This window comes from Callospermophilus lateralis, chromosome 9 (assembly GCF_048772815.1).
Source record: "Callospermophilus lateralis isolate mCalLat2 chromosome 9, mCalLat2.hap1, whole genome shotgun sequence".
Lineage (NCBI taxonomy): Eukaryota > Metazoa > Chordata > Mammalia > Rodentia > Sciuridae > Callospermophilus > Callospermophilus lateralis.
In genome coordinates, this window is record NC_135313.1 from 2,162,949 (window position 1) to 2,180,803 (window position 17,855).

The 17,855-nt window shown below is 58.5% G+C and overlaps 1 protein-coding gene across 1 annotated transcript in view; it reads right to left on the reverse strand.

Moving 5' to 3' along the window:
• Positions 1-3,841: 3,841 nt before the first annotated feature.
• The window catches only part of Twist2 (twist family bHLH transcription factor 2), a 41,879-nt gene continuing 27,865 nt past the window's right edge, over positions 3,842-17,855 (reverse strand). Inside the window, exon 2 of the mRNA XM_076866519.1 lies at positions 3,842-3,922. The gene's annotated coding sequence lies outside the window, so the exon portion shown is untranslated. The remainder of the gene's footprint in view (positions 3,923-17,855) is intronic.

Below are 17,855 nucleotides of genomic sequence, written 5' to 3' on the forward strand. Positions count from 1 at the left end.
GAGGCTCCTGCCCCACGGAGCGGGCGTGCAGGCAGCAAGGCCCTGGATGTCTCCCTGCCTGTGCAGCTGCTTTTAAAAGCAAAGAGCTGAACTTCTGCATTTGGTCTTGTGGGCTTTGGCCAGCGCTCCTGCCTGAGGCAGTGTCTGGGCCTTGATCCTACGGGGACGTCCCCCAGTGTGGTCCTGCCCCTGAATGGAATCCAAACCCAAGTTCCTCCTGCTCCGGGCCAGGGCCCCTTTGCTAGGCTGTTTGCAATGCTAGTGTGACTGGGCCCAGGGTGGGGGTCTGCCAGTGCCCACTGTCCCCACAGGTCCCCGCTCGGCATGGCGGCCTGGTTCTGCCTGGTGCCCCACCAGCTCTTTGCTCTGAGGGCTTCCTCTGGACTCTCCCTGAACCCAGGTATGAGGTGGGGTGTTTGGGGCAGGCTTTCCGTGGAGAGCTCCTGTGGCTTGGGCACCTCCCGTTCCAGGGACTCAGGCCACAGCGGAGCCATGTCCTGGGCACGTTTGCCCTGTGGCCTGTTCCAGGCCTGTCCTCAAGCCATGGCTGACAGGCTGCTAACTGCCCTGGAGAGCAGCCACAGGGCTTCAAAGCAAGCACCATCATGGAGCAGTGACCTCCGGGACACACATCTGCTGGGGCCGGAGCCGCACCCCGGGAGCCGACAGCGGGGCACAGCACACTCGGACATACACGGAGCCCTGGGAGCGTGCACACCCCCAACAGAGCGCCTGTCCTCCAGGGTCCTCATCAGGATGCGGATGGGTGGGAAGAGGACAGGAACCCAGTGATCACGGCTGCGCATCTCCATGTGACCCTGCTCATCACCCTGCACATCTCCAGGGACTCCCAGAGTTTGAGCTGGGCCTTGGGAGAGACCCTGGGAGGCCTGGGGACAGCGAGGCTCTCCTGTGCTGACTGGGTGTGCGGCAGCGGGCAGGGTGCAGCCTGCAGGCCCAGAGAGGCCGCCTCTGGGAGGCTGTGAACAGGGACAGTCTGAGGGGCTGCCCAGGAGTGGACTCCTGTCTGGCTGGGGACGGGGGCTGTGGAGGTGGAGGGTGCTCCAGACTGGGGATGCCCTCTCAGGTCTCTTCTTGGACTCTGAGGCCCAGTGGACTCCACTCCTGACCCTCCCAGGTGGCCCAGGGTGTCCACTCACCCCATGGGTGTCCCCTGACCCAGCCCCTGGGGTGGGTGGCTCCCAGGGCCAGGCCTCATGTGAGACGTGGTTACTCAGCAGGCAGACCAGGCAGGGCTCAGGCTGGGGCAGTGTGAGCTCGGGAGTGGGGAAGCCACAGTGGGAGTCCCACCTCCCATCTCTCGTTCTGTCCTACGTGGCCAGAGGCCTGTCTGGGGTCACTAGGGGAGAGGCCTTTCAGGCTTCATGGCCACCCAACACTGGGATCCTCCGGAGGCTCCGTAGAACCGCAGGGCTAGATTCCCTCTTCGTCTCCCTAGAGCCCCTCCAAGGGTTTAGGTGTGTGCACCAGGTGTGCATGTGTCTGTATGTGAGCTGGTTGCATGCTCACGTGTGTTCATGCTTGTGCTGTGGAGTGAGTGGACATATGAGCATATGTGCACAAGCCTCCTGCTGCATGTGCTTGTGCACACAGTGCACACGTATGTATGAGGTGTGTGCATGCACAGGTGTGAGGCATGTGCAACACATGTGTTTCCATGTGTATGAGAGGCATATGTGTACATGGGTATGTGCATACATGTGTGCATGCATGGGTGTGTGAGGCATGTACACACATATGTACATACATGTGTGTGAGGTGTGTGCTCATGTGTGAATGCAAGGGTGTACACCCAGAAGGTCTATGCTGTTGGTCACAGTGCAGGGGACACAGGGGCTCAGGCTGCAGGCACCAGCCCCCGACAGGTGCCCAGGACCCCTCTCCAAGGAAGCTGTGCTGTCCCATGGTCACTATTAGGAACAAGCCAAGTGACACAGTTGGGCTCAGGTTCTGGGGCTCCTGCCCTCTGGCAGATCTGGGAGCAGGGGTGGGTGGGGCTGCAGGCCACTATGGTCCTGCCAGAGACCCTCACTCCCAAGGTTGCTATCTGGGAGTTACCTGGGGTCTGTGTGTCCTCTGGTCTGTGGGCAGTCCTGCCCAGCAGACCCTGGCACTAGGTGTCATCCAGAAGACACAATTCTGATGGCTCAGGATGGTGACCAGGGGATGTGTAATGCCAGAGTTGGAAGCCCCCACCCTGGGGGCCATCTGCACTCCCCACTGCTGCCCACAGGTATGGTCAGAGTCACATGGCCAGCAGGCAGGGTGTGGGACTCCTTGTCCCTCTCATGGAGAGGCCACCTGGACCAGACCCCAGCTAGATTCTCCTTCCTGGCTTCGGGTGGTGGCCTTGTGAGATGCCCGGCAGGCACCTTCCCGGCCTGCACTGCGGATATTCCACTCCTAACCACACCTGGAACCTGTCCAGCTCTGGAGAGCTGGGCAGTGCCCGCGGTCCTTGGAGTCGACAGAGGGTGATGTGTTTAAAGACACCATGCTCCACCCGGAGAAGGGGGCAGAGAGGCTTGGGCACCGTGTCTGGGGAGGGTGGACTCGGAGATGTGGGGAAGGCTGTGGGGGGTAGGCACTGGCCGGTGCTGACCTCGGATAGTGGAAATGAAGAGCAGGAGTGGCCAGGGAGTGCTGTGTCTTGCTGCTGAGGCTGCTGGGAGCGCAGCCAGGATAGGGCCGTGGCCGGGCTGGGGACCTCACCCCTGTGGTGGACGGAACCCTAACTCTGCCCCAGAGGCCAGGTGTTGAGGGTTCACAGCCTCAAGGGCCACGGGAGGTGGGAGCCTGGAGGAGGGGCCAGGGGAGGAACGGGCATCCTGGGTGTGCCCTCAAGGGGGGACAGGGACGGCCCCTCCCTGCCCTCTCCTTCTCTGCTTCCCAGGCACCATGAGGTACATCTGGGCTGCATCACCGGCTCCCGCCCTGGTGTCCTGCCTCATCACAGGCCCAAAGCCGTGGAGCTGGCCGACCGTGGCCTGAAACTCTGGAACCGTGAGCCAAAATGAGTCTCCTTCTCATGGGTCGATTTCAGGTACTTTGTCACAGAGGTGGAAAGTGGTTAACCACTGCTGCCCAGGCCTGGGTCTGTTAACACTCACAACCACACTAGAGTTGGTAGCTTCTAGAAATTTCTATGGCTCGTACAGCATAGACTTCTCCCATCCTCTCTCATTCCCTTTAGGGTGAAGCAGCGGTCGTTTCTGTGACCGGCTTTCTCAGGCCGTCCCTTGAGCTGCAAGAAGAGAGGCAGAGACCAGGGCTGTGCGGCATCTTTATTGTTCCTGGCGGGGAGCAGTATACACAGCACAGTGCAGTCACTGAGGCTGTAAAAATATCTCAATAAATAAACAAATAAGCAACATATACACTGAAACGGGGAATATAAAAAATGGCTAGCTGAGCAAGTCACGGAGCAGGGCAGAGAGGTGAGAAGGGCTCCGGGCTTCCTGAAGGTCACGCAGAGGGCGGGGGTCAGAGGCAACTTGAGGTTCCTTTTCTGAGAGCCTTGGTCCAGTTTACAGATTGTACGAGAATGCATTTCTGTTTTATTAAAAAAATATACATTAAAAAAGGCACTTAGAGAGAAATACAAATCAAAATCCAGGTACTCATAAGCTCATTCCTGAATTTCCAGAAAAAATAAGTCCACCCCCCAAAACTAAACCCAGAAGAAAGTTCCAGACGGTGATGAGATGACAAGTCCGAGGTCGCGGCAGGAGGGCGGGGTGGCCTCCCAGGCGGGGGTCTCTGGGAGGAGGGGCTCCGGCCTTGCCCCTGCTGTCCCCCTCTGCACACCGCTGGAGCGCAGGGGCCGACCCGGTGCTGTCCAGGTTTCAGAAGCCGCAGGTGTGGACCCCCCAGTTCCACTGGGCCTCAGACACGCGGTGGTCTGGAAGACAGAGAGGGGATCAGCTGCAGGGGCCCTGCTCAGCGTCCCGCGTCCTGGGGAGCAGCACAGCCTCACGTCAGGGAGCCCACCGATGGCTGTCCTGCCCCAGGCCTCCTCTGGATGAGACTTAACAGGTGGCCCCTGCAACACCCTGCTGCCCCCACGGTCCAGCCCAGGCCAGAGCTCCCAGACCTCCTACAGACTGACCCCCACCCGACTCCTGGGGCCGCCGCAGCCCTCCGGCTCCACAGCCTCCCTCAGCTGGCTGCGCGTGGGAAAGGGCTACTCTGGGTGGACACACTGGGCAGCCTGGAGGCAGCGGCTGGCACTTCCTGTAGTGATGGGCGTCCAGGGCTGGGGTCAGGGGATGAGGACACAGAGGAACGGGACAGCGCTAGCTGCACTGTCGGAATGATCCCACATGCAGGAGAAGGGGTGGGGACAGGACGGGAGAGGCGATGCGTCTCACAACTGCCCTGACGGCACCATCACGTGCACCCGCCACAGGCACAACCAGGAGGTCACGCTGGCGCTGTGCAAGAGCTTATCATGTGCCTGGTGTGTGTGTGAGAGGGCGGGGCGGGGGCTCCAGGCAGTTTCATCACATGTGCGGATTCTTGCACACCCAACTCTCCCATCACCGCAAAGTCCCCTCGTGCCACAACTGGTCTTTAAACACGCACAGGGCCAGTCGCAGTGGGCAGGGCCTGACCTGCTTCATGCCTGGGGGTCCCTGACGTCCTGGTGAGGACCCCTCTGGGGAGCTACAGGAGCCTCTCTCCCCAGCTGCATGGGCAGCAGGTGGGAAACCAGCCAGGGACAGGCCATGTCACACGCTCCTCACCCACGATACACACATGTGCACACACAGACACAACACCTGCGCTCCACAGCGAAGGTCTGCTTGAGTGTGCTTGTGACCGAATGGTGGGCCCCAAGGAGAGGGGACCCAGGCAGAGGGATGACCCAGAATCCGGGACCCCGAGGCCTTCAGCTGCACCCTCCCCTGCTCACTGAAGATGTGCTGGCAAGATGACGGGCTGACCGCCTCCCAGACGTCTGCAGGTGAGCTGCTGCAGGCCCACAGTGCGAGCCACAGTGTGAGGGGCACGGGGGCAGGAGGGGCGCCCCGGCACCGCGGTGCGGGGACCCGTGAGCGTGCTGGGGATGTGCTCCAGGTGAAGGCTGAAGCCCTGGCGCACGAGCCCAGCCCACCCAGCACCGGCCCCAGGCTGTGGCCGTGGCCAAGGTCATGTCTGTCTGCCACGTGTTGCTGAGTGTCAGCACACACCCTTCCAGGTCACTGTACCATGATCCAGAGTTATGGCCTTGTCCTTCCAGGGGACCTGAGCTCTGCGGGGGACTTTCACAGGCTCCCAGGTGCCATTTCCCTACTGAATCAAGACAGAGGTCTGACAAGGCTGAGAGGTTTTCCCTAAAACTCATGTGCATAGACACACACTCACACACACTTGCACACACATGCACATGCAAACACACATGCACACTTAGTGCACACATGTGTGTGCACACACGTGTGCATGGGCACACACACACTTATTTTTTTCAAGTTCAGAGTAGTACAAATATTTAAGCCTTTTTAAGTGGTCCTGGGCAGAAAGTCAAAGGCTGCTCTCTTTTGGAGAATGTGGTTGTAATTAGATAATTAATGGGGGGGGGTTGGAGAGAGCTAAATGGAAGCCTTCCTCAGTGGGAGGAAATAATTACATCAGCTTTTGATATATGAGCCGAGCCAGCTCTCCAAGGGGAAATACAGTATCATCCATGAAAAGCCAGAAATGACAGGGGCTGTCTCCAACCAGCGGTGGGTTTGCTTCATGTGCCCGCGGGGCCCAGGCTCAGGCAGGTTCATTAGTCTTCCTGACCGAGACCCTGGCCCCCTCGATGTCACCCTGACCCCGGCCACGTCTCCCGACATGGACGGCATTCTCTGCAACAAATGTGAAACATCTGGGCCCAAGTCTGCCTCCTGCACCGAAACGCCACCTGAGCCGAGGGCAGCATCCCGCACGCAGCTTGCTCTTCCTCTGCCTGCCTGGCCCAGGAGGGGTGGTGGAAGGAGCTCAGAGCAGCAGCTGGACCGAGAGGGCACCTTCAATCCCCTGTCCCCCACCAGACCATGGGCACAAAGAAGCTGCAAGGGTCTTGCTCAACTCCATATCCCAGGGAACAACCAAAGATGAGAGGCCAATGAAGAGTCTCCAGAAAGTGGGACGGGGTTTAAGGAAGAGGAGCTTTGTCATGAAGCCCTCCATCCACCCCCCTGAGGCTGTACCCTGCCTGTCCTTCCCATCCGCCCACCCACCACCCATCCATCCTTCCACACATGCCACCACAGGTCCAGGCAGCCATCCCTCCCTCCCTCCCTCCCTCCCTCCTTCCCTCCCTCCATTCTTCCTTCCATCCCTCCCTCCCTCCTTCTCTCCCTCCCTCCCTCCATCCCTCCTTCCCTCCCTCCTTATCTCCCTCCATTCCTCGCTCCCTCCCTCCATTCCTCCCTCCCTCCCTCCATCCATCCCTTTTTTCCTCCCTCCATCCCTCCCTCCATTCCTCCTTTCCTCTCTCCTTTCCCTCCCTCCATCCCTCCCTCCATCCCTCCTTTCCTCCCTCCATCCCTCCTTTCTTCCCTCCATCCCTCCATCCATCCCCCCTCCATCCATCCTTCAACACATGCAACCACATATCATTCCCTCCATCTTTCCCTCCCTCCATCCTTCCCTCCCTCCCTCTCATCCTCCATCCTCCATCCATCCTTCCACACAGGCAAACTCATCCATGCACCCATCCATCATCCATCCATCCAAACACCTCCATGTAAACATCCATCCATCCCTCTCTCCACATACATTGTCCATCTATTTTGCACTGAATGTGAAAAAAGTCAAAATGAATCAGAGAAGCCGAGCAGGTAGGGAAAGTGAAACAGCTAGAGTGCAGAGCGGATGCTTGACTAAAGGAGGCACCAGCAGGACTCTGCAAAGGGAGAGAAGGGCAAAGCGCGCGTACGCACACACACACACACACACAGAGTTGCAGCCTGAGGAAGGGCAGGAGGCGGGAGCTGACCACAGACTGTGGGCTGTGACTGTCACCTCAGTGCCTGCCCCACAGACACCCTGGATGCCACTCCACCTCTACCTGCTTCTCAACTCCTGGCGGGAGGAGGAGAGGCCTGGCCGTCTCGGGGCCTGGAGTTGCCTGGTCCCCTCCAACAGTGCTGCCCTGCGCTCTGCCTGGCCTTCTGTGGCCCCACTACCAATGTCCCTCCACTCCTGGGGTTGCAGTGCCGGGCTGCAGGGACTCTGGGCACACTGATGGAGAAGCTGAAGCCACTGTGGCCTGCAGGGGTCTTGGTGGCCAGCCTTCTGCTCTCCAGGGCATCCCATAAGCACTGTCCTCCAGGAGGCCTTTGGTGCCCTGCCCTTCCCCGGGGAAGGGGTCAAGCCCTCATACTGCAGTCCCCTCGGGAGACGTGAGGACGAGGTGCCGTGGCAGCTCCCACGGAGGAGGACCGACTCTCGGAAGAGACAAGGCACAGAAAATGGAAGGTCTCCTGAGCACAGAAGAACCCCCACAGAGCAGGCTGGTGAGCAAGCCGTGGTCAGACCCTCACGGGGTCTCCCAGCACTCAGAGCGGGCAGAGGCCTCCAGGCAGAGCACGGGGCATCCCAGGTTCCAGAAAGAGTGCGTCTTCCCTATTAAAGGGGAGTTTGAGTTCTGGAAGGAAAAGTGAGCCACATCACAAGGGAATTTCTGGATTCTTGGAATAGGCAGACCTCCTACAGGACTTCAGAGAAAGACACGAGAGCATCCTGCCTTGCGATGGCTTCTGCAGCTGCCCCCATCCACCAACAACCACCCCAGGATGTCCCTGGTGCTGATGGAAATGCGGGGCCACCCTGGCGTCCTCCTGTGCCAAGAGCAGGCACATGGGGGAACTCACCATGTGGAGGGGCACCGGGCACCCTGAGGAAACGCTGGTGGAAGATGCCCGTCAAAACAGGACGCGGCTGAGCCACCGCCAGGGCCAGACACCCAACCACCTCCACAGCAAGACGGGCGCGTGTCCAGCAGGGAGACCACAGGCCACGTGAGAGCAGGAAGTGGGGAAGCAAGAGGCCCTGGGCACAGGCCCCACCGGGCACATCATGGCTCCCCATCCCCCAAGTTGGCCCAGGTCACACCATGGGGAAGGAACACCAGCAAGACCTGAGCAGCCAGCCCCACCTGTGCACGGTTCTCTCAATTCCTGTGGTGTCCAGTCACCCAAACCCAAGGAGAGGCAGAAACCAGGAGCATCAACCGCCAGATAAACTGGCCAGGTGGCGGAGGGCGCACGTCCCACAAAGATCATGGCCCCAGGCGGCAACAGGGCATCAGACAGCACCTGCTGGGAACAACCCCTTTCCCCTTCCCCACCATACAGACTCCCCCATGAAACACCAGCGCAGCACCAACTGCTGCCAGGTGGCCCCAGGACAAAGGACAGGCGTGGCCAGAGGGTCTGAACAGCAGCGTCCTAAGAGACATCAGCCAATCAAGCCACCGTTTTAAAGAATCGATTCCAGGTGACCAAGAAATCTGAGCTACAGGAAGGCAGAGGTGAGCACCCTGGGATTTGCTGCAAGGTGGGCCACGCACACCTGTTGGACCCCAAGAGCAGCCCCCAGTCTTGGTAAGACAGGAGCTGGAGCACAGGCCTGCAGGCTGGCCGGGGTAGAACCCACCGCACAGGGCCGAGGGAAAATGCCTGGCTTCTCCAGGTCTCAGCCTCCTCGTCTGAAACACAATAGCACCTACTGCGGGGTGCAGTGAGGGCTAGTCGCTGTGCCCCGTGGAAACGCTGGGCCCTGGTTGGCACCACAGGGAGCTGGAGGGCAGGTGCTTCTTCCCAGCTGCTTCCTGTGGTCTCAGACAGCACCTGGCACACGCAGGTGCTCAGCAAGTGCTGGGAGACGAACCACAGAGGAGAGGCCCGTCCACCTGGAGTGCAGCACCCTGGCTCTCGAGACCTTGCAGACCCAGCAGGGGACTATGGGTCAGAGAGAGGATGACCCACAGCAGGGAGGTGGCCAACTGTGCTGGTGCCCACAGGACATGGAGGGCACAGGCAGGGCACCCCCTGCCTTCTGACCCAGGTGCTTCTGCTTGAAGAGGGTCAAGCAAAAGGTCTGTCAAAGAACCCAGCAGTCACCATGGGGGAGGCCACTGGGAGGGAGGGGCTGCTGGACCACCTGACCAAGGGCTCCCAAGTAACGAGGTGCGGCTGACCAAGCCTGGGCAGTGGAGGGCTGCAGGGACCTCCCAGGCTTTGTCAGTCCAGCCCCTCCCCCTAGCCACCCCAAGGGGGACACAGGCTGCAAGAGTAGCCTATAAGGCTGGGCCAGTAGGACGCCTACTCCCAGCTGGTGGACAGAGCACTCGCCCCCACCTGTGCAGAGAGGAAGGAGGAAGAGCACCAGCGGGGACCCCCCCCCCGGAACCCAGGAGCTCACCCCAGCCACCACCTGCAGAGAGCTGCGTCTCAGCACACCCAGGCCTGGGCTATCTGTATCATTCAGAACAGACTCTGAGTCACATGCTCTCCCAGGTCCTGCCGTGGGGAGGGTGGCCCTGGCCAGCAGCAGCAGGACCAGGGAGCCCACCAGCACTGCCCTGCCCTGCCCTTGCCTGACCTGGGCCAGCACCTGCATCTAGGCCCCAGCTCCCCTCGACGTCTCCTAGGCAGAAGGTGCTGGCGGAGATGCCAGTTACCAGCCACACCCAGCTGCCTCAGCCCTGCTCAGAGAAGGAAACAGGCCGGGAGGTCCCATGTCACACGCTGCTTACAGCCAAGGCAGGAGCAAGAATGTGGGCCTGGTGCTGCTCCCTGGGTGACCCTGGCCTCACCGTGGGCCCTGGCGCTGAGGCCTTGACAGTCCAGGCAAGGAGCCGTGGGAGCCTTTGGGACAGCCTCAGGGGGCAGGAGGGCCTAGGGGCAGGCCCACACATAATGGACCTTGCTGGCCACACCCCACTGACCACCCATCTGAACAGGCAGGCGTCAGGTGCCAGCGACGGCACCAGTGTCAGAGCAGCAGGTCCCCTGACCCTCGCTGGTCCCCAGCCACTGGTACAGAGAGGCCTGGGGAGCGTCATTCCCACTTGGCTGAGGGCTTCAAAGACTCCACTGGGCGAGTGCGGGCCAGCTGTGGGCAGCCACGCCTGCTGCCAGCATAGAGCTGGCCCTCCCCAGCCCAGAGCCGCTCCCCTACGCAGCCTTTGGACAAACGCCTTGTGCAGAAAGGAGGAAACAGGTTTTCACTGTCAAAGGAGACCTTGGAGCCTCATGGCCAGCTCTGCCCAGGGCAGGCGTGCAGGGAGTGCCGGGGCCTGGTTGAGCAGGGTCTCTCACTCAGCAGCCTGGGAGGCCTTAGTGGGTCGGGGGGGGGCGGGGCCCTGGCAAGTGAGGAGCCAGAGGTCCAGCCCCCCGTAGGGTGCTGGGATGGGTCCACTCCTGGATAAAGCTGAAGTTCCCTCCAGTCCCACCAACCTCCCTGCACCTCTCCCCACTCTGAGTAGGCCCTGGATGCCCGGGACAGCAGGACAGGCAGTCACATGGCAAGCAGAACGAGGGACCCCAGCCCCATGAGGAGGACTACACACCGTGCAGTAATCGGCTTCTGAAGCTGGGGACTCAGGGAGCAGGGCTGTATGGGGCACTCCACTGCAGGTGGGCCTCTGCTGTGGACCCCTTACCTTCCCCAGGAGGAGGGTGAGATGTGACCATTACCAGGGGATGACGGCAGGGCCAGGAGGAAGGGACAAAGGCAGACTGTTCTCTCCCAGGCAAACACAGATCAAGGCGCAACGGGACTTCTCAGATTAATTTGCTTTTATATCATTTCTTTGGAAGGCTGTGCCTGGGCCCCTGATCCCTTGCCTGGGGGATCCCTACCCTTTAAAGGGCTGTTGAAGCACTCTGTCAACCTGCTGCTCTGCAGGACCCTCGGGGGTCCCTTTGCAGGCTCTTGGGCCAAATGGGAGCCACAGCCATGTGCTTCTTGTTAGGCCAGCGAGTGTGAGGAGTCCACACGCTGGCCACGGCGCCCTGCACACAGGGCCAGACTGAAGACCCGGGAGCTGCCCCCTGTGCCTATGGGGAGGTGTGGGCCCCTTCCCCTTGGGGAGTCAGGCCGGACCAGGAATGACTGGGTGGGTGGCAGTCCACCTCCCCCTGCACCCATAAAGCTCCCAGGGCGCCAGCAGACTCCCAGCGCCTCCCAGCCATGCAGAGAAATGGGCCGGACACCGCCTGCTCTCTGCACCACGCGCTGACCTCGGGGATCTCCAGTGCCAGTGGCTGGGACCAGCGAGGGTTAGGGACCTGCTGCTCTGACACTGGTGCAGCCCCGTGTGTTCCTGGGGACAGTGTCCTGTTTGTGCTCCCTGAGGCTGACGTTGCCTGGGCCCTCTGAGCCCTCTACACCCTCGAGACGTCCCAGTGCTTCTGGACACCACTGGGGGGACTTCTCAGCTGGGCTCAGGCTGAAGCTGGGCCGGCAGTTGTATCCGTCTTCCCCATCCCTGTCCCTCTCTCTGGCTCCGTGACGCATGCGTCCACCTTGGCTGGCTGGCCATGTATGAGAAAGGAGTCCTGCTGGGAAGGGCTGCATCTGTGGCACTGGCTGGTGCCTACCACCCCGAGTGGCCCAGAGCTGGACCATCGGCCGAACTTCTTCAGGGAAGACAGACCTCCGTGCCAACTGGAAGCAGCCGTCCCTCCCCTGGGGCTTGGCTCTGGGGATGCAGGCCGATGTTTGGAAGGGCCTGTCTGGTGAGGAGAAGCCAGCCTGCAGGCCGCCAGGGGAGAGGGCAGCTTGCCTCTGCTCTGGGCCTTTGTCTTGGCCTTGGAGATGCCCGCCAGCCCCCCGCCCCGAAGCCCCAAGGCTCCCAAGGCTGGCCCCTCCTTTCCAGTGAGAGCCACACACAGTGGCCGGGTATATCACTCAGCTTCTGTTGCTGCTGTGACTAGAAGACCCAGCCAGAACAATTGCGGAGGAGGAAAAGTTTATTTGGGGGCTCAGGGTTTCAGCGGTCTCGGTCCCTAGACAGCAGGCTCCATTCCTCAGGCTCCAGGTGAGGCGGGACATTGGGGCGGAAGAGGGTGAAGGGAAGCAGCTCACATGATCAGAAAGCAGAGAGAGACTCCAGGCACAAATCTATACCCCAAGCCATGCCCCAGTGCCCACCTCCATCCACACCCCACCTGCCCTCAGCCACCAGTTAATCCCATCAGGGTTTAACTCACTGACTGGGTTAAGGTTCTCACAGCCCAGTCGTTGTTCCTCTGAACCTTCTTGCATGGTCTCACATGTGAGCTTTGGGGACACCTCACCTCCAAACCATAACACCATGCACGCTGACCAGTCCAGCCTCCTGCTGAGGAGGACTTTGCATTTCCCCCCATGACCATGGGAAGGCTGCAAGGGGCCCTCCTGAGCTTCAGAAATGGCAGGGCTGGTGAGCCAGGGACAGGCTGGGGGGCGCCGACCTCTCCCTGCTCCTAGGCCTCCACACCAGGAGGACTTCTTCCCCAGGGTTCCCCAGGGTTCCCCAGGCAGTTCCCAAACAGACCCACAAGTTGGGGGTCCCCCTGCAGGTGATTTAAAGTTGGTGGTGCAAAAACTCCTCCAGAGACCATCCAGTCAAGTGACGTTACTGCAGAGATGGAGAGACCAGGGCCCCCGGCCACAGGACAGGTGCAGAATCAACCCTGGGTGGAAGCCCTATTGGTATCCGCAGCACCCGACACAGGAGCCCAAACCAGGGCCCACCTGGTACCTGTCTTCCAAAGGAAAGTGCAGGCCTGGAGAGCCAGGTGCTCGGGAGAGCCTGCAGGAGGCTGGAGACAGGCGCCCAGGGGACAGTGACACGCAGACACCACTGCAGCCGGGCCCTGTCCTCCACCAGCTCCGCTCACGTGGGGACAGACAGCACCACAGACTAAGGGAAACCGCCGTCAGTGTCCAGTGGAGGTCTAGTAAGAGGGCCGCAGCGCCACAGGCTCTCACTGCGACACACACGTGCATGTCACGACGTAAGTGATCGCAGCGGGGGTGGTGAGGTCTGGGACAGGTATGGAAAGGCCCATGACAAGAGTCCAGGGAACGGGGCAGTTGGTTTCTGGGGTTTGGGGAGCTCTTCAACAAATCAAGGATCAAGCATCAAGACTGTGGACACCCAGGGGGGCGCACAGGCAGAGAGGGGAAGCTGGGTTAGGGAGAGGTCAGTCTGGGCCAGAGATGGGCACGCAGTGTGAAGGGAGGCAGTGTGGAGTGTGGCCAGATCTGCAGCCCAGGGAAAACCTGGGTCAGGAGGGAAAGACCCCAGGGGTGGGTCCCCACAGTGGCCTAGGAGGTGGAGAGCTGGTTAGATAGCTGCCGTGTGGTGAGAGGTGGGGTTGGGCAGCTGGGTGGTCTAACACGGAGCAGCCCTCTGGGGCAATGACAAGATCCCGGGGGGGCCTTGTGGAGCTTGGCATTCGTTCAGCCGAGGGCCCGAGACAGGCTGGTGAGGGCTCTGTGACCTCCCAGGAGAGCTGGTAACTGCTCCCCATGATCTGCTTCCAGGCCCGGGACTGCAACAGCAGGCTCATCCCCAGCCCTGCGCTTCCTGCCATGAAAGAACCAGAGGATGTGGCTACTGAGGGCCGTGGGTGCGGGGAGGCAGGTGGGAGTCAGGAGGGAGGGCTGGTGGGCAGCGCCCCCTGGAACCCAGGACTGGGCCTCCAGGAGGGAGGCCTCCGGTGGCTGGCAGACGGCCTGCTGGGCCCAGCGTAGGTACGCTCCACAAGCTCATGGAACAGGGCACCCAGCATCTGCGAGGCAGTGAGCTGCCCCGGCACAGAGTGGAGGGACAATCAGCCAGGAAGTGGAACCAGGTGTCCAGGCGCTCCTCACACCGCCGTGGGACACTGAGTGAGAAAGGGGGTCTGAGGCCACCTGCCCTCTTTGAGTAACGACGCAACTGACAGTGAACTGGCCATCACTAGTGACAGCTTTTGTTTCCCAAAATTAATTCTCAGTAAAACCGGCAATCTAAAAAACGCCAGACTGTTGACAGAAATGACTTCACCTGCGTCGATTTCACTGAGCAGTCTTTTTTTTTTTTTCCCAAATGAACCAGGTAAAAGTAGCCACCCTTGAAACTGTGCATACACTCACTTCCTGCGTAGGAGAGAGAGCGGCTCTGGGCTGGGGAGGGCCAGCTCTCTGCTGCCACAAGGCTGCCGCCACAGTGAGCCCAGGAGGGCGGCACTCCCTCTGTGAAGGCCAGGCTGGGCCGGGCCAGCCTCCCAGGAGGCTGCTGTCCACTCTTGCATGCCCTCCAGAGCAGGCAGGTCTCACACTGGCCAGGTCTCCTCTGCAACCTCTCCTTGTCGGCAATGTGGCCAGTACCACCTGCCCTGCAGCAGGGTCACCTGACACATGGCAGTGCTCACTTCCTGTTGAGAAGACTTCCCAGTGCCCATGAGCCTCAGAGCCATCAATAACAGGTGGGGCCATGGGCCCCAGGGACTGACAGCCACTCCATGTCCCACATGCTACCTTCACTGGAATTTTCTGTGACCCTTTGCTGCAGTCAAACAGCTTAAGCAACCTAAAGGCAGACATCCACCTGGAGTGTCCCTAGAGACACAGCCACCCTACAGTGAACATGTTCCACACAGAGTGTGCACATCGCTGTTCTGGGACCAGAAAACAGGGACAGAGAGTTGGTCTCCCCGAGAGCAGATGGGCAGGGGCTCAGGTGTGTCTGGTGTCCCTGTGCATTTGGCATCTGCCAGCTGCCCCTGGGTGACCACAGGGTGTGTGCACACACTGCACAAACAGTCGTCATATTTTTTTTTTTTTGTTTCGGAATAATTATAAAGGAAAGGTCTGTATATGTTCAGGACAGATAAAAGTTTTTTTTTTTTTTCTCAAATGTTTTCAATCCTAGGTTGGTAGAATTCACAGCTGTGGAACACACACTATACACACATGTGTATGTGTATGCATGTGTGTGTGGGCCCTGTATGCACACGTGCACCGCGTTCACAGGCCATATGTAGACAGAGCGTGTGTGCGTGTGCCCTACACACGGCATCTCTCCTCCTTTGTCTGTCACTGAATCCTGACCTCCTGAACTCGAGGTTGGGTGGGGACTTCACACTCGTGCTGTGTGTGAAGCCCACCGTCCGGAAGCCGGTGTGAGTGCAGGGACCTGAGTCAGTCCAGGCAGACCGGCTGTCTCCACCGGCCACCATAGCGTCTCTGCTGGATCCAGGACTCCAGGGAGGGCCACCAGCCCGAGAGCCAGGAGACGGAGACTTTGCACGACAGAGCTGGCGGCAGCCCCGGGAGGTGAGAGGTGCCCGGGGAGAACACTGGACGCCCACAAGAGCATCTAGACCACCTGAAGACCCTCCAGTTTCTCCCCTCTGGAGAGCAGCCCAGGCAGCCCGGTGCGGGGGGGAGCAGGTGAGAGCATCTTCCATGGACTGTGACAGTATCCCGGGGCTGGGGGGTCAGAAGTGATAGGTTTATATGAAGGACGGCAGAGTGAAGATCCAGGATGCAAAACAAGCCTTGAATTAGCAAACTAACGCTGCAGATATCTGTAACATTTCCACAGATCCAAGGCTGTCATTCCTTCTGTGGGAAGCGTTCCTCCCGTAGCTGCCCATGTTTAATGCACTTAGTTGAGAGTTGTCCTCTGCCTGAACACCCGACGGTGACTCAGTTTGTCAAGACAGACCCATGGATATGCAAAATGGCTTCATCGTGCAAGTCTGTAAGTGAATGCAGGCATCTACTTTAGACCCCTAATCCAGAAACCACCTTCCCCTCTCGGCCCTCTTTAATCACGCTTGGTCAATAAATAGATGCAATGCAGATGTTTGGTGTAGCTTTAAAGAATCCAGGTTGGATTCACTTTAAAACAAAACTCTACCCTGCAATCAAATAAAAAGGATGAAAGTCAGTAGAGAGAAGAAAATCCAACAAAACCCTAGTGGAGGAGGACTCTGAAAATAAGCAAATGGAGCCTGAACCGAAGGTAAAGGTCCAAATCACAGTTAGGGAAAGTGCAAAATGATCTAAACCTTTCAACTTTCTAGTGCAAGTCACTTTAAGGAAATCTGATATTCAGAGACTTATGTTTAACAAACAAACAATGGAAGTTATGGCTACACCTTGAGAAAGTCTTCGAATTTGTAAAAGCTTTAGTGAAAAGTGCCTTTAGAAACTGAGCTCCTTTAATGTCAATATTAAGTGACTTGTTTTAAACAACTTTCCCCAGAAAATACTCATTTCACAAAGCAAAGTCCACCTGCACAAGCTTTTCCAGGACCTCACAGAACACAGCACAGAACCTTTAGTCAGGGCAGGGCAGGCTTCACTGCAACAACAAGCCGTCCCAGTGGCTTAATGCCACCGTCATTTACCACTGGCTCATTCAGGTTGTCAGGGGCTCTGGTCCTCATGTCATAAAGGGACTCAGGCTCCCAATCTCCGTGGCCTTAGGGTTGCACTATTCAGAACCCCTTGCCTTTCCAGGCACTAAGGATGATAGAAGAGAGACCAAAATGGTGCCCAGTGGTTCTTCCATACTTAACTGGGAAGGCCTGAGGTCGCTTCCTCTCAAAGTCCGTTGGCTGCACCCAGCCACCAGGTCCTGCCTGACCACAGTGGTTCCCAGGAGTTAGAAGAAGAGACTCAACTTAGGGGTGTACCATGGAGTCTGCCCAAGTGCCAAAGCAAGAGTTTTAAACAAAGGATTGTCTAAAACAAACAAAAAAAGTAATTTATAGATGGAATTTGAGAAACTGTCTGGTGATTTAATTACAATAATCTCTGCCAAATGCCAAGATTCCATTCCAGAAAATTAATGTAGCAGAATCATGGCTGGGGAAGTCCGAGCATCAGGGAGAGAGGTGTGGATATCAGGATATGAGTGAGCCTGTGAAAGATCTTAACCTACCAAAAGTATTTGTTAACATCACAATAAGGGCAAAACAGACAGTAAGGCGACATTTAGACGTCTTAAATAGATAAAATGGTGTGGGACTCATTAAATCACTGCTGTGCTTTATTGAGATGAGAGTGGTGTGGAAGAGGGAGTGTGGGCTCTTCCTGGGGAGAGGGATGGGCCACCTGGTGCTCAGAACAACTGGTGCTAGTGTTACTCACTTGAAGGGTTCCTGGGCACCAATGCCCGGGGGGGGGCTCACGGTGCTGGAGGGAGCCGCAGGGTCCAGGTGAGGGGCTCAGGCTCTGGTGCAGATGCCCCTTCTGCACCCACAACACAACTCCAAGACACACCAACAGGGAGGCCATCACTGCTGTCCTCGGAGCCTCTCTGCCATGGGTCATCACAGGGTTCAAGCATGTTCTTACCATAATGCTGGCCTCCCTGGGCCGCCCCACTGGACAGAGGCTGCACTCTCATCTCCGCTCTCCTTGAAGTGAATTTCTGCCACACCAAGATGGTGGCTTGGAGCCTCCCAGGCACCCACCATCCCTGAGTTTCCAGAAGGCTGCCCAGAAGTACCCCCTCAGGTTTTGGGTAAGGTGAGCTCATAATCAGGATAGGGACTATCACTTAGGTGTGAGCTCATCTTTAAAACATTGCAACCACTAACATCTTCGAGATGAATTTGAATTCTCCCTCAAGCTCTGTACCATGGATTAGAGACCCATAAATGAAACTTTTTTTTTTTTTTTGAAAGTGCAGACAGAAAGAAGGATGGAAGACCAAAGGATGCCTACCCCTCTTTGTTGTCATCTTTATTCACCCAAAAAAGATCACGTATTCCCCACCACAGTGACTGCACTCTAACCAGTGTTCCTTTCACCCTGGGTGCTAGCTAACTGAGATAAGGTCCAGG